This window comes from Trachurus japonicus, unplaced genomic scaffold, assembly GCF_045865225.1.
Source record: "Trachurus japonicus isolate A0001 unplaced genomic scaffold, Traja_1.0 AP030301.1".
NCBI lineage: Eukaryota > Metazoa > Chordata > Actinopteri > Carangiformes > Carangidae > Trachurus > Trachurus japonicus.
In genome coordinates this window covers 45,001-57,227 of record NW_028220434.1, presented here as the reverse complement: position 1 = coordinate 57,227, position 12,227 = coordinate 45,001, and positions in this window count along the sequence as shown.

Below are 12,227 nucleotides of genomic sequence, written 5' to 3'. Positions count from 1 at the left end.
GTAGCTTGTTTTTAGACACCTTTTACTTCTTTCAAGCAGAGTATTCACTTGAAATAAGTAGAAAAATCTGATAATGGAGCAAGTTTTTCTTTCTTATTACAAGCACAAAAAACTGAACCCCCTAACCCTAACCCTAACCCTAACCCTAACCGTTTCTACCTATTTCAATTGACAATTTGTTTGAAAGAAATGGAAATTATCTAAAAACAAGTTCATTTTTAGGTGATGGTTCTTATTTTGAGTGAAAAGAGTTTAGTTTTGACAAGAAGATTTTGAGTTTTTGCAGTGAACAATGTAAGAGCTAGCAACAAAAAGCCATTAGGCTAGTCAAGTCAATAAATCTAGAAGGCTTGTAGCATTTAGATTTACTTAAAATTAACTTAAAATGTCAACATAAAATATGACTTTACCTTTTTGCATCGTTTTGCAAACGAGTCAGATACAAAAACTCTCCTGTTCAAGAAATCGCAGTCTGAGCGAGAATTCTCTGTCATCTGCCCAAGACAAAAGCATAACATAGATTTTTAATACTTCGCACTATGTGTGTGTAATTACTGTTATTGGTCAAAAAACAGGTGGGGAGGTGCTGTGGTTTAGACTTTAGCCCTCCCTTCGTTGGTGCACTCAGGCTGGCACAAGTTGGTCCCATTTTCCCAGCACACGAACCTCCCTACACTGTTGTATCTTATCTGTCCTTGGTCAGAGAGTGCAAAGCCGTAATTCAGCACAATGTGTCATTCAGCAGGCCTCTCATCCTCTCCTCCCTGAGACCTTGAAGATGTTTACCTCTCACAGTGGCTCTGTGTGTCCTCAACTTGCTTCTGAATGAACAAACAGGATACTGGTATTTATTGCATTATGAATTAAAGCAGAAGTAAGCGGACTATTTGAGTTAATATAAGTCTTAGACAGTGTTGGGTGTAACGCGTTACTTTGTAACGCGTTACTGTAATCAGATTACTTTTTCAAGTAACTAGTAGTGTAAGGCATTACTCTACTGAAAATAGTAATAATATTACAAATTTCCGGGCTCGTTACTTGCGTTACATTTGCTAGTAGCTACCAGCTACTTCACCACACACGCATCACACAAAACAGCACGGAGGGAGGGGGGGGGGGCGTGAATGGATCAGTGATTGGTTGGGGTTTGACACGAGGTATCATTTACCATCACCGATTGGTCGCCAGCGGCACCCGCCAGGACAGATGGGTAAAAAATGGAAGAGTCAACAAGTCCGGAGCATGTTGCTGCTGCTGCTTCTGCTAGCTCGCGTCCTGAAGAAGGCACCGCTCTGCAAAAAACCTCGTTCGACGGCTGGAAATTCAACCACTATTTTCAATATTTGCAACGAAAGGAAAATAACCTCGTAGTGCAATGTACCCTTTGCCCGGGAAAAAAGCTACTCTCAACCGCTTCGAACACCACCTCCAACTTGAAAAAACACCTCGAAAGACAGCACAGACACATCGAGTTTGTTGCCAAGCAACGGGATGACTTTACCGAGCAGCCTCGCAAGCAGCTAAAACTTTCATTCGATCAAAAGGTACTGGTACCAGCATCAAAATCAGAAATAAATAAGCTCGTTGCCTCTTACGTAGTAGAGGAGATGCTACCTCTTTCAACCGTCGAATCGCAGTCTTTTCGTAAGATACTCGGCAAAATACCGATAGCAGGGAGAGACCAGCCGTATTCTGACAGGAAAACTTTTGCAACGTACCTTGATAAATGTTATGCCACGATGGAAAGTGAGCTGAAAAAAACGTTTGAAAGCATTGAGTATGTGTCAACGACCGCTGACATCTGGACTTGTCACAACAAAAGCTATATAGGCATGACTGCCCACTGGATTGACCCAAGCAACTTCCATCGTGCAAAAGCAGCCCTTGCCTGCAAAAGAATCAAAGGACGACACACATACGACGTTGTGGCTACTGAAATTGAGCAGGTTCGCTCATCTTATGGACTTTCAGAGAAGGTCACCGCAACAGTCACTGACAACGGCTCGAACTTTGTGAAGGCTTTCAGGTCAGTTGAATAAGAGTTTTATTTGCAAATGAGTAACGTTCATGAATGGTTTAATTTGATTGCATTATAATCAACTACACACACATGATATGATTGCATTTTAATTGAATAGGCCACACATGATGAATTTATTTCTTTTTGTTTCTTTCACTTTTTACATTCAGGGAGTATGAGCCCCGGCCACCAGCAGCAGCAGCAGCAGCAGCTGCAGAAGATTCCGAGGATGAGGAATCCGGGGAGGATGAAGAGGTGACATTTACCAATGTACAAGAAGTGCTCTCCACTGAACAAGACCCAGGACAATTTACTCTCCCCCCTCACATAAGATGTGCCTCGCACACACTGAATCTTATTTCAACTGTTGACATTGAAAAATGGTTGACAGCGACCAACACACACTCCAACCAAACCAAACAGACAACCAAAACAATCTACAGAAGTGCCACTGCCAAGTGCTCTGCCCTCTGGACTAAGGCCAGCCGGTCTACGGTAGCTGCAGAGCTAGTTGAAAGCATATGTGGAAAAAAGCTCATCGTGCCTACAGCAACAAGATGGAACTCTTTCCACAATGCAATAGCCCGCATCACTGAGATCCCCATGTCCCAGTTAACCACTCTCTGCAGTCAGCTAGGTTTGAGAGGTTTTGAGAATCACAAAACCTCTTACGAAAGCTTTGGACCGATTACAAGGTGAGATTAAGTATACGTAGGTTCCTGTTAACCACTGGCTTCTTGCCTTTTACTTTTTTTGACTGTTAAACATTTGAATCAAACAAGCAATTCATTAATTGATTCATATTCATTAATTCCAGGTGAAAATGATTGTTATTATGGCAATCTACTACCAACACTGGAGTCTCTGATGTCAAAGACCCTGGCATTGCGTGCTGGCCTCTCCCAGCTGACGGTAGATCTGCCTGATGTCATAGTGCAGGTAAGCCGTGTGTACTGTGTGTGTGTTTGTGTGTGTGAGACTTACTGACTAGAACTTTGTGTGATATGAGAGAAACCTGTCAGATACACAATTGCACATCCTTCCAGTATCACAGTTTTCTAAATTCCACACTGCTCTTAGAGAATGTAAGATTTGTATACTGGTACTGTGTTTTTGAAGACCTGGTATAGTCAATATGCCTGTTGCATCATTCACCTGTCAACTCCTTACACAGAAAAACATGTTTTGTCCTTTTTAAGAGAAATATCTAATTTTGAAATCTCTTTCTCACAGGCCGTCAAAACCCGCTTCGCCTCTGTGTTGGACAGCAGGGAGGCTCTCCTGGCTGCTGTCACTCTGCCCAAGTTTAAGATGCGGTGGCTGAGGGAAGGGACCAGGAGAGAGGACCTAAGGACTCTGCTATTAACAGAGTGTTGTGTAGCCCCCGTGGCTGCCCCCCACAATGAGGAGCAGGAGGTCAGGCCTCTACAGCTAAGTCCAGCCTCCAGCAGCAGCGAGGATGACTTCTTTGTGTTTGAGGGAGAGCAGGATTCAGGATCTCTTAGTCCTGAAAGGGAGGTGATGGACTACCTGAAGTCTGGGTCAGAGATGGGGGTCCTAGACAACTTCCCCAGAATCAAGGCCCTGTCTTTAAAATACAACACGGCACCAGCATCCAGTGCTCCAGTAGAGAGGCTATTCAGCCTGGGGAGCCTTGTCTTAACTCCGAGGAGGAACAGGTTAGGAGACAAGCGATTTGAGAAAATCCTCCTTATGAGGTACAACCATTATTTTGACCAAAATTAATAAGCTGACACATTAAGACGTTCATATTTTGCACTACAGTAGTTGTAGTAGTAGTTTAATTGATTTGTTTTGAAGCTGTTGTATGCTTAAAGTAATTTCAACAACCTACCTCTCCTCTGCAGTGTTTTGGTTTTATTTTTGACAGTTTACCTCTCCTCTTCACAGTGCTGGTAAGACCAGTCTTTTTTATTTAAGATTTTATTTATGTGAGGAAGTTAATATTTCTTGTTTGTACTTGTTATAAATTTACAATCAAACTGATTGTTTGCACTAGACTGATTAAACATTAAGGAAGTTAATATTTCTTTGTATTTGATTGCACAAGTACACTTGTTTGTATTTGCACTAGACAATGTTAATTGAGGAAGTTAAACAGCATGTAGGCCAGTCTGTTGTTGGGATAATAAAGACCTTCAAGAAGACTCCTCCTTTGTCTGCTCTCTTTCCATCTTATGCATCTCAGGCAATTTTAGAGTAGAAAAAAAGTAACTAGTAATATAACTAGTTACTTTCTCCAGGGAGTAATATAGTAGTGTAAGGCATTACTATTTTTGAGAGTAATATGTAATCTGTAATATATTACTTTTTAAAGTAACTAGCCCCAACACTGGTCTTAGATAGTTATATCTACCGACAGCAATCACTTACATAGAGTGTTTGGTCTGAAACACGGGTCTGTCAGTCACTCTGCTCTGCTGTAAGCCGAGGAGAAAACTTTCCTTGTATCCTACAACCTTTATCCAATGAGGAGAGAGAACGGCATAAAGGGGCGGTCCTCTCTGTGTGTGCAGCCAAGGGATGCGTGTGAATGTGGTGACGTAGGGACGAGGGCGGGGACTGCTAACTCCATCTGCTGACAGGAAGTTAGCCAAAACCACCAGATCGCTTACTTCTGCTTTAAGCTCAACACAAATCTATATGGTTTGCTTACAAGTTTCAGTGGTAGCACTACATAATACGGCCCGCGACTTACAGCGTACCTACCGCTCTCTTGCCGCGTAGGTTGCCGCTTATTTCACACAAGTACTGAGTAACTGCAGCTCACTTTCCCCCCTGTTTCCCCCGTGCATTTACAGTGTAACTAGGCTGCGTCTTAGCGCGTAACTTACATCCTGCTTCACACCAACTTCCACAGAAGTACAGGGTAACTCTCGCTGTTTTACAGTTTAACTAGGCTGCGTCTTGGCACATAACTCCTGTCATACTTTACACCAAATTACACAGTAACTCTCGCTCACTCCGCCACTAATTACCCCGCATTTTACAGTATAACTAGGCTGTGTCTTAGAGCGTAACTCCCGTACAATTACGTCCTACTTTCCCCGGACTTACAGTGTAACTCCTGCCAGGTACATTAGAAATTAAATAGTCTACTGTACAATATGAGCACAGTTGCAATCCATGTTTTCCAAAAGTGTCAGCAGCGACATTTCACCTCTATTTCAGAGATTTATTATTCATTATTTAATTGTATGGTTTGGAATAGGTGAGAAATGGGTATAGAGTGTGGACATTTTCCAATACAGTAACAGGCTGGCTGGTAGCAAACTTACCTCTCTAAAATGCACATCTATGAAAGTCTAGTTCTGTCATCCAAGGGCAAAACACAAACTATACAGTAATACATCCACAATAATGAGTCATTCGGAGAGTTAGAAAATGTTTTTATTATTTATTAACCAGAAAACACATGACACATCCACATCCATGATCATTCATAAACTTTAAGTACAGTAAGTACCCTACTGTAAGTGAGCACTGTTACCCCTCCTTAGTCTGCACCTACACAGTAGCTGTCATGCACCTACACACTACTTGTCTTAGAGTTACCAAGTAAGTAGAGGGTAACGGGCTGTATTATAAAGTAATGGCTGTTACTCCCTCCTTACGCTGCACCTACACAGTAGCTGTCATGCACCTACACACTACTTGTCTTAGAATTACCCAGTAAGTAGAGGGTAACGGGCTGTATTATAAAGTAATGGCTGTTACTCCCTCCCTAGTCTGTACCTATACAGTAGCTGTCATGCACCTACACACTACTTGTCTTAGAGTTACCCAGTAAGTAGAGGGTAACGGGCTGTATTATAAAGTAATGGCTGTCACTCCCTCCTTACGCTGCACCTACACAGTAGCTGTCATGCACCTACACACTACTTGTCTTAGAGTTACCCAGTAAGTAGAGGGTAACGGGCTGTATTATAAAGTAATGGCTGTTACTCCCTCCTTAGTCTGCACCTATACAGTAGCTGTCATGCACCTACACACTACTTGTCTTAGAGTTACCCAGTAAGTAGAGGGTAACGGGCTGTATTATAAAGTAATGGCTGTTACTCCCTCCTTACGCTGCACCTATACAGTAGCTGTCATGCACCTACACACTACTTGTCTTAGAGTTACCCAGTAAGTAGAGGGTAACGGGCTGTATTATAAAGTAATGGCTGTTACTCCCTTCTTACGCTGCACCTACACAGTAGCTGTCATGCACCTACACACTACTTGTCTTAGAGTTACCCAGTAACTAGAGGGTAACGGGCTGTATTATAAAGTATTCTTTGTTATTCCCTCCTTAGAGTGCAAATACACTGTAATTGTCCTGCAACTACAATGTAGTTGTCCTGGAGTTACCCAGTAACTACAAGGTAGCGGGCTGTATTATAAAGTATTCTTTGTTATTCCCTCCTTAGTGTGCAAATACACTGTAATTGTCCTGCAACTACACTGTAGTTGTCCTGGAGTTACCCAGTACCTTCTACTACAGCTGTAACTACTGTCTAAGTAGAACCAGTAAGTTAGAACACAGTTTGTTTCACGAGATAACATCATCTGAAAGTACAGTAATACAAAGACAAAACTAACTGAAGTGTCCCTGACATCATAAAATAACAGATTTCTACTGGCTTTTGTTATTTACATTAAAGTTCAGTTTTGTTCCTTCTGTTATAAACTGTTTCATTTAGTTTTGATCCATCTGTCTGGTCCTTCTAGGTCTAAAATAGTCAGTCAAGTCAGTTTCATTTGACAAAATGTACTTTCTAAGTTAGAAGAGTCAAGTTGAAATGATCGTTGTGATACTACTATCACACCGGAGTGTGACACTCAGTAATGGAGAATGGATGGGCTCCTCCATAAAAGGTGATCTTGATCTTGATCCAGCTCCTTGGGTCAAGGCAGAGATCAGGGTCATGGGTGGCGTGCCATCTCCCTCGTCAGGTACCATTTTCATGGCATCTCAAAAACCTCACCTGTGTAGAAACATAATTATATATTGTATCATCAACTTCATCACATAAATGCATCACTGTAAAACAAAGTGAGAAAATTAATAACTTTGAACGGTACAGTTTTTCTCATCATGGAATACTTAATCCCGGTTTTACCTTTCACATCATAAATCATTAGCCTTTTAAACCATAACTTGTGATTTTTTAGCATATTAATCAATTACAAATTATACATATTTTTTCCTTTAACTATTGAGTAAATATTTTAACCATTTAAAAATCTTCAATTTTACAAAATCAATGCTATGACCATACTGTTTCACAACTGTAGGCTGCACCAGTACATTATTGTTACTCTTGACTGTATTCATCATACCAGTCATTACCAACAGTAACGTTAGCTAATGGAGCTAATGTGTACAGTACTAACACAAATACAGTTCCCGGTTAGCGTGGTTCAGGGGAAAACACACACTATTATCTTTAGCACAAGCTAACATTGCTTGCATTTCTCCACTTCGTCTCCTCCTGTCGTCCCTGCGGCGGTGTCAACAAGCTCCGTCCTCGCTGTGAGGTGGGACTTTCTACCTTCTCAACAGGCAACCAATGGCAAGTGAGCAGCTTCTGGTCTGACCAATGACAGATGGTCAAAGGTGAGTGACTGTGATTGACAACTTATTTCATCCTATGTGACTACCACAGTCTCTCAGATTTGACCATCTGTCATTGGTCAGACCAGAAGCTGCTCACTTGCCATTGGTTGCCTGTTGAGAAGGTAGAAAGTCCCACCTCACAGCGAGGACGGAGCTTGTTGACACCGCCGCAGGGACGACAGGAGGAGACGAAGTGGAGAAATGAGGGAAATGATGCAATGTCTACGATGTGATATGTTGATATAAACACAGAGCAAACACCCCGGGAGACGAGAGGGATGAACCCAGGACCTGTGCGACGGCAGTTTGACCGCGTTATCAACCTCTTGGTGAGTTAAGTAGCTATGCTAACGCAGCTAGCAATGTTAGCTTGTGCTAAAGATAATAGTGTGTGTTTTCCCCTGAACCACGCTAACCGGGAACTGTATTTGTGTTAGTACTGTACACATTAGCTCCATTAGCTAACGTTACTGTTGGTAATGACTGGTATGATGAATACAGTCAAGAGTAACAATAATGTACTGGTGCAGCCTACAGTTGTGAAACAGTATGGTCATAGCATTGATTTTGTAAAATTGAAGATTTTTAAATGGTTAAAATATTTACTCAATAGTTAAAGGAAAAAATATGTATAATTTGTAATTGATTAATATGCTAAAAAATCACAAGTTATGGTTTAAAAGGCTAATGATTTATGATGTGAAAGGTAAAACCGGGATTAAGTATTCCATGATGAGAAAAACTGTACCGTTCAAAGTTATTAATTTTCTCACTTTGTTTTACAGTGATGCATTTATGTGATGAAGTTGATGATACAATATATAATTATGTTTCTACACAGGTGAGGTTTTTGAGATGCCATGAAAATGGTACCTGACGAGGGAGATGGCACGCCACCCATGACCCTGATCTCTGCCTTGACCCAAGGAGCTGGATCAAGATCAAGATCACCTTTTATGGAGGAGCCCATCCATTCTCCATTACTGAGTGTCACACTCCGGTGTGATAGTAGTATCACAACGATCATTTCAACTTGACTCTTCTAACTTAGAAAGTACATTTTGTCAAATGAAACTGACTTGACTGACTATTTTAGACCTAGAAGGACCAGACAGATGGATCAAAACTAAATGAAACAGTTTATAACAGAAGGAACAAAACTGAACTTTAATGTAAATAACAAAAGCCAGTAGAAATCTGTTATTTTATGATGTCAGGGACACTTCAGTTAGTTTTGTCTTTGTATTACTGTACTTTCAGATGATGTTATCTTGTGAAACAAACTGTGTTCTAACTTACTGGTTCTACTTAGACAGTAGTTACAGCTGTAGTAGAAGGTACTGGGTAACTCCAGGACAACTACAGTGTAGTTGCAGGACAATTACAGTGTATTTGCACACTAAGGAGGGAATAACAAAGAATACTTTATAATACAGCCCGCTACTTTGTAGGTACTGGGTAACTCCGGGACAACTACATTGTAGTTGCAGGACAATTACAGTGTATTTGCACTCTAAGGAGGGAATAACAAAGAATACTTTATAATACAGCCCGTTACCCTCTACTTACTGGGTAACTCTAAGACAAGTAGTGTGTAGGTGCATGACAGCTACTGTATAGGTGCAGCGTAAGGAGGGAGTAACAGCCATTACTTTGTAATACAGCCCGTTACCCTCTACTTACTGGGTAACTCTAAGACAAGTAGTGTGTAGGTGCATGACAGCTACTGTATAGGTGCAGCGTAAGGAGGGAGTAACAGCCATTACTTTATAATACAGCCCGTTACCCTCTACTTACTGGGTAACTCTAAGACAAGTAGTGTGTAGGTGCATGACAGCTACTGTATAGGTGCAGACTAAGGAGGGAGTAACAGCCATTACTTTATAATACAGCCCGTTACCCTCTACTTACTGGGTAACTCTAAGATAAGTACAGTGTAGGTGCATGACAGCTACTGTGTAGGTGCAGCGTAAGGAGGGAGTAACAGCCATTACTTTATAATACAGCCCGTTACCCTCTACTTACTGGGTAACTCTAAGACAAGTAGTGTGTAGGTGCATGACAGCTACTGTATAGGTGCAGCGTAAGGAGGGAGTAACAGCCATTACTTTATAATACAGCCCGTTACCCTCTACTTACTGGGTAACTCTAAGACAAGTAGTGTGTAGGTGCATGACAGCTACTGTATAGGTGCAGCGTAAGGAGGGAGTAACAGCCATTACTTTATAATACAGCCCGTTACCCTCTACTTACTGGGTAACTCTAAGACAAGTAGTGTGTAGGTGCATGACAGCTACTGTATAGGTGCAGACTAGGGAGGGAGTAACAGCCATTACTTTATAATACAGCCCGTTACCCTCTACTTACTGGGTAACTCTAAGACAAGTAGTGTGTAGGTGCATGACAGCTACTGTATAAGTGCAGCGTAAGGAGGGAGTAACAGCCATTACTTTATAATACAGCCCGTTACCCTCTACTTACTGGGTAACTCTAAGACAAGTAGTGTGTAGGTGCATGACAGCTACTGTATAGGTGCAGCGTAAGGAGGGAGTAACAGCCATTACTTTATAATACAGCCCGTTACCCTCTACTTACTTGGTAACTCTAAGACAAGTAGTGTGTAGGTGCATGACAGCTACTGTGTAGGTGCAGACTAAGGAGGGGTAACAGTGCTCACTTACAGTAGGGTACTTACTGTACTTAAAGTTTATGAATGATCATGGATGTGGATGTGTCATGTGTTTTCTGGTTAATAAATAATAAAAACATTTTCTAACTCTCCGAATGACTCATTATTGTGGATGTATTACTGTATAGTTTGTGTTTTGCCCTTGGATGACAGAACTAGACTTTCATAGATGTGCATTTTAGAGAGGTAAGTTTGCTACCAGCCAGCCTGTTACTGTATTGGAAAATGTCCACACTCTATACCCAATTCTCACCTATTCCAAACCATACAATCAAATAATGAATAATAAATCTCTGAAATAGAGGTGAAATGTCGCTGCTGACACTTTTGGAAAACATGGATTGCAACTGTGCTCATATTGTACAGTAGACTATTTAATTTCTAATGTACCTGGCAGGAGTTACACTGTAAGTCCGGGGAAAGTAGGACGTAATTGTACGGGAGTTACGCTCTAAGACACAGCCTAGTTATACTGTAAAATGCGGGGTAATTAGTGGCGGAGTGAGCGAGAGTTACTGTGTAATTTGGTGTAAAGTATGACAGGAGTTACGTGCCAAGACGCAGCCTAGTTAAACTGTAAAACAGCGAGAGTTACCCTGTACTTCTGTGGAAGTTGGTGTGAAGCAGGATGTAAGTTACGCGCTAAGACGCAGCCTAGTTACACTGTAAATGCACGGGGGAAACAGGGGGGAAAGTGAGCTGCAGTTACTCAGTACTTGTGTGAAATAAGCGGCAACCTACGCGGCAAGAGAGCGGTAGGTACGCTGTAAGTCGCGGGCCGTATTATGTAGTGCTACCGTTTCAGTTGTCTTTAAACTCAATGGGTTAGTCAAAAATATAAGACACATAAGAGGTTAGTTAAAACATGAGACTGAGCTTAACTACTACCTAAAGTGAAAGCATAAACATGTACATAAATCTGTCTATATGTCCAAGCACAACCACTACAAACACCAGACCTCACCCTCTTCACAGACGGCTGCTGCTACAAAGGTGAACAAGGTAACATTGCTTCCTACGCTGATGTGGAACAAACAGGAAATGGACATGAAGTGCTAGAACAAAGAGCCGTCCCACAACCAGCATCAGTACAGTTGGCCAAGTAATAGCACTGACCAGAGCCTTGCAGCTCAATGAAGGACAAAGAGTTAACATCTACACTGACTCAGCCTACGCCCATTGAGCTGTACATGTTGATGGACCACAGTGGGAGAGAAGAAGCTTCCTGACCACAGCAAACACCCCGGTAAAACACAAAGAACAACTAGAGGTGTTGATCAAAGCCATAGCTACCCATCCCACAGGAAGTAATATTTAAAAACATATGTTCCAAATATGTACCAATATATGTTAACATATTGGTGAAAGACATATATGGACACATATATTATATATGTTATTTACATATATGGCCATATATCAGATTTCTGTATGGGCTGATGCACAAATGTCAGGGATATATGAAGCTGACCAGTAGGTAGATGTTCTGAAATAATAAATGTAAAATTGTGCTAAAATGTCCTGCGTGAAATGGTAAAAGCCTTAGTGTAAAATCCATTTCTTTAATCTTTCGGTTGGTGGTTCATTAACTTGTAAATGAATGCGTGGAGAACTAAGGTTAGCACTCACAACATTACGTTTTCCCCCCATGTGATACAGGTTGTTTGTATTTAATGACCTGGTTAGAGCTGGAGCTAAAGAATTGTAATACCTAAAACATAACACAAAGAATGAAGGTAAGTTTCTAATGTTCCTTTGCATCTGCCTCTACGTTATTCAAGCCTATAATCATTGGTATTGTGACAACTGTGGAGGTTAAATTGATGAATGTACTTCTCTGCAATACTTTAATGCGTCCTTTAGTTGTAATCATACTGTACGTTCCAGTCTGTGGG